Consider the following 5,000-nt stretch of genomic DNA (forward strand, 5'->3'; position numbering starts at 1 on the left):
AAAAAAAAAAAAAAAAAAAAAAAAAAAAAAAAAAAGAGGATTTGTAAAGGACATTCCCTTTGATTTAGAAGAAGCACCCATTAACATGTCCTCTAATGAGACATTTCATAGGCAGAAATTTTATTAAAATGGGCTTTAAGATGTCTACACCCTCTGCAATAATAAACTTGTACTAGCCTTTGTCCCAGGGACGAGCCCAGCCTCACCCACACAGCTGAGTCTGTGGGTGGCCTAAAACGCAAGTGTAATGTGTGATCTTATAAAGCAAAAGGCAAAGGCAGAAACTTTAGGAAAAAATGTTCCATCATATCTGTTTTCCCCTGAGAGCATATACACCTCAGAGTACAAGATCTGAGGCTGAGGCAGGTGGATCACTGAGGTCAGAAGTTTGAGACCAGCCTGACCAACATGGGGAAACCCTGTTTCAACTAAAAATACAGAATTTAGCCCAATATGGTGGTGGCTGCCTGTAATCACAGTTACTCAGGAGGCTGAGGCAGGAGAATCACTTGAACCCAGAAAGCGGAGGTTGCAGTAAGCTGAGATCATGCCACTGCACTCTAACTTGGGTAACAAGAATGAAACTCCATCTCAAAAAAAAGAAAAAGTTTAAAAATAAATGATGGCTCAGAGAACATTGGTAAAATATTTGGTTAATACTAAAAACTAGGAAGTATTACAATTTCAATGTATTCATCTAGCAGAACAAATTTATGCTAGGATTTAGAATAAAGACACAAAAACAAATGAACACAAAATTGGACAAGAAATCTGATATAGAAACACATTCGACGAAAGAAGAGCACAGTCCAATGTATTTCTAGATTTCTGTGAAAGTGCTTTTTTAGTTTATTGCCTTCACCCAATGTATACATTTTTGGACAAGAAACTAGGTAAAAAATCTATAGGCTGATATACATTGCAGTATTTTTTGGTATATGAATTTCCCCACCTGGCCAACGTTTATAATAATTTATAATTCCGGTCTTTTCTAGACTACACAATCTCACCAGCGTCCCCAGACACTCAGTGCAAACATAACCTGATTTTTTCCAACACTTTTACTAAAAATAAAAAGACCACACACTGAGCATCTCTCAGTATCCTCAGAATCATCCGAACAGGCAGTTTCCTTTAAATTCGTTCCATTCAAAGCCTTCAGAAAATTAGCCTTTCTCCATAGACGACCACGAAACACTGGAGCCAGAAGAGATGTGCAGCTTCTAATCTCTGGCTTGGGAATATATTATTATTATTTTAAATTTTAGCTGCAAAGCCTCCCTCCTGATAGATACAAATGGTGACACCTTGAATGAAGGACAGGGGACAGAAGCAGGGTGGGGTATCCTGTAGTCTCAGCCCCCATTCAGCTAGAACACAGAGTCACCAAAGTGTCTGTATCTGTGGACGAGGACAATGAAACCATTCTACAACCATTTTCATGTTCCTAGTAGGGGTGTGTCAGGAGCTGATTGAGTCCACTCGGCGTGGACATGGATTACTGGGGAACAAGTCTACTCTATGACGCAGAATAAATCCAGGGGCATTCAGAATGCCAACAATGTAATATTTTGAAATGGTGAGGTTTACGGCCAAATCCATTGCCCCCAAGAGGTTGACAAGTCATCCTAGTTTGTCCAGGACTTTCACAGTTTTAAAACTGAAAGTCTCATATCCAAGGAACTCCTTCAATGCCTGTAAATTGGGACAGCACAGTTAGATAACACCATCCCTCTGCCCTTAAACACACATATAATACTATAAAATAGTTCTTGCTGCCAATGGTCTTACTTTGAAGGGACTCAATCACAGTAATTTAATAACTGATGAACAGCTCGGACTATAGAATACCTGATGGAGTACACAAGTTACCTGAAGCAGGTGACGGGAACCTGGTGTTTCACACATCATCAGGATACATATTGAACACATTAAAGACCAGTGGCCTGTGCTCTAGGCTGGTCTCCAGAATGCATCTCTTGGGTAGAAATGGATGCTAAAGTGTTTGAAGTAGCATTTTTAGCCTAGCAGGGAACTACGCTTTATAACCAATTATATCGGCTGTCTTTGAAAAGCTCCTTGGATTCCCCCACTATTAGATAAAATAAAGATAAACTTTCATCCAGTCACTGATAAAATGATCCAAAGTTAAAGTCATCACAGAAAACCAAAATGTAGGAAGTTTAAACTGATACTCACTAAACTGTTCATGTTTTAAAAATCTTTAATTCCTGTTCTGGCAACAAAGTTATGATGGATATCGCATGTGTTGTTGTGTTCTCTTGTTTTGTTTTGAAGCAAGGTCTTGCTCTCTTGCCCAGGCTGGCACGCAGTGGTGCGACCACAGCTCATGGCAGCCTGGACTTCAATCCTTCTGCCTCAAGCCATCCTCCTGCCTCAGCCTCCCAAAGTCACACTCGTGGCCTAGATACTGCATTTGAAAGCACCCGAAGGCTCAGAATGTGGCAGCACGAGCTCTGGTTGATGGGCTGTGTCAACAAGTAACCTTCTAAAGGAGGCTTTGTGGGCACAGGACCGAGTCTTTGCACTTCAAAAACACAAAATTTCTGTTTGTGCAATTAGTCAAAGCCCTGCTTCCTTTCTTGCAAACAGTGCGAATGGTCAGTAGGCAGGGAAGTGTACAGTGTCCTTCGAGGGGTTCCCCTTCCGAAGCAGGAGATCTGGCAGAGACAGAGCAAAATTCTTATATACAGTGCTGTTCTGTGAAACTTGGGCTCCTTTTTACCTTGAAAAAATTCACTCTAGGCCCCCAGTTCCACCTTCCTTTTCTTTTGGATATGGCAGAATTGACTTTCTACAGTTGTTTTGATCATCGGAAGCTGAGACAACGGAATGTGTTTCTGTGCCATCTTGCATCCGCTTCTCTTCGGAAGCTTCCTATATATTACTCCACATCTTTTCCATGCTCTGCCCTCTGCTTCAACCTTCCAGAGGTGGTCCTGGGTATCTATCAGTGGGTCCCACAGAAGACTGTCTGCACCAAGACAAGATGGAAAGCCACCCAAAAGACATGAGTAGGTTCTTGGGTGCAATGGGTTTATCTTGTGGATCACAGACACCATTAGATTTCACAGCTGAACCTCCACTAATAACCATGGAAATTAATTAAAGCTGTAGGGGGACTTATAGAAACATAGGGCAAATCACAGCCTCCCCACCCCAGCCCCGGCCTGTTTTCTGGAGACATAACATGCGCGAGCACATGCACACGTGGGTGTACACACACACAGACACCATGCATGCATACCTGCATGAATACCCTCCCTCATTTAGGAAACTGCTGAAGTGCTGCCTTGGATAGATTACACAGCTTAGCTGAGCTGAGGCATTATTTTTCTGATAAATGATCCTTCCCTGCCCCTATTTAATTAAGTCTTTTGCATGCTGTCAAGAATGCTTACATTTTAGGCAGAAATCTTACTATGGACTAACAGGGCTGGCCCTTCAAAGACATGTAATTGGCTCTACTTATTTTATAAAATGTGAACACAGATATAGTAGGCATTGGATAGGAGTTAACAAGGCAATAGGATTTATTTTTTAATGAAGGTACGAATAACAGGTATTTTTGAAACTCTTGTTAAGGATTAAGTCATCTTTCAAGGGTAAGTAAGGTTGACTTCATCATTCAAAAAGAATGTTCATCCAAACCATGCAGTCCTACAAACCAAGAATCAGCTCTAAGATCCAATCACGGCCTGTAATTTTTTGGTGTTGGATGGAAAAAACATTCATTCAAAGGATCACCTCTCTCAAGGTGGTTTCACCAGCTAACTTTCTGCAATCAATCAACAGTCAAAATAAACAATTTCTGCAGGTGGTATCCCAAAAAAGCAAAACAGTCATTATCTAAAACCACCCTCCTCTGCAGGAGGGCATCCTGCGTGAAAATACACAAGAGTTTCCTACAAACTTTATACAGAAAAGCTCCATCTGGCGCTAACCCCGGGCAGCTTTACTAACACAGCCCATTAATATTTCCGTAGTCACATCCCTTTGCTCTTAATTAGACTGTTGATGGGTCCTGTGCTCTGCAAATGGGCCCTTCTGAGCACAGCCAAGCTGCTCACTCAAAATAAGAACATTTAATCACCAGGCTGCTCTCCTCAAGCCTACAGTAAGAGCACTTTGTCATGTGCTCACGTCAGGGCTTGTGAACAAACACAAATACAACTTTACTCTTATCTCCGTTGGCAGTGAGGGTTCCTGTCACTGTCCTCAAAGAGACAGAGATGAGGGTACCCACGTGGGCTCCCTACAAATCAGTAACTGAACTGCAATATACATCCCGCTCCACACGGCTCATTTGCATTCACCAGTTAACTGGAAGAGATCGCAGGGAGGAGAGAGAAGGATGCCGTCAGTGACGTCAAATTTCCCCTCATGTCTTATTAAATAAAGTATCTTTCATGAACTTCCATACCTGAGGTGCTTAATGGTAGTATATTCTTAAACATCTATTATTTATTTATTTTTGTGACAGAGAATTGCTCATTGAGTCCTATGTGCTTGGCATGTATGAATGCCTCTCCAATAACTCTTAAGATATGTAGGATTTTGTTTGTTTGAGACAAGGACTTGCTCTGTCACCTAGGCTGGAGTGCAGTGGCACAATCAAGGCTCCCTGCAGCCTAGACCCCCTCAGGCTCAAGTGATCCTCCCACCTCAGCCTCCCAAGTAGCTGGGACCACAGGTGTGCACCACCACACCCAGGTAATTTTTAAATTTTTCTGTAGAGATGGGGTTCCACTATATGGCCCAGGCTGGTCTTGAACTCGTGGACTCAAGCAATCCTCTCTCTCATCCTCCCAGAATGTTGGGATGGGATTGCAGGCATGAGCCGCCATGCCCAGCCTTCTTTTTTTTTTTTTTTCTTTTTTTTCTTTTCTTTTTTTTTTTTTTTTTGAGACACAGTCTTCTCTGTTGCCCAGGCTGGAGTGCAGAGGTACAATCCCAGCTGACGGCAACCTTCGCCTCTC

General features: G+C 42.2%; 1 protein-coding gene and 1 long non-coding RNA gene across 24 annotated transcripts in view; both read right to left on the reverse strand.

Moving 5' to 3' along the window:
* Nucleotides 1-5,000, reverse strand: part of KIAA1217 (KIAA1217 ortholog) — a 495,122-nt gene that overhangs the window by 224,442 nt on the left and 265,680 nt on the right. The gene's annotated exons all lie outside the window — the stretch shown is intronic.
* Nucleotides 1-5,000, reverse strand: part of LOC116527211 — a 20,081-nt gene that overhangs the window by 12,890 nt on the left and 2,191 nt on the right. The window contains exon 2 of the long non-coding RNA XR_004258423.1: nucleotides 1,060-1,064. This is a non-coding gene — a long non-coding RNA (uncharacterized LOC116527211). The remainder of the gene's footprint in view (nucleotides 1-1,059; nucleotides 1,065-5,000) is intronic.

This window comes from Sapajus apella, unplaced genomic scaffold, assembly GCF_009761245.1.
Source record: "Sapajus apella isolate SASKATOON/1434 unplaced genomic scaffold, GSC_monkey_1.0 scaffold53, whole genome shotgun sequence".
NCBI classification, from domain to species: domain Eukaryota; kingdom Metazoa; phylum Chordata; class Mammalia; order Primates; family Cebidae; genus Sapajus; species Sapajus apella.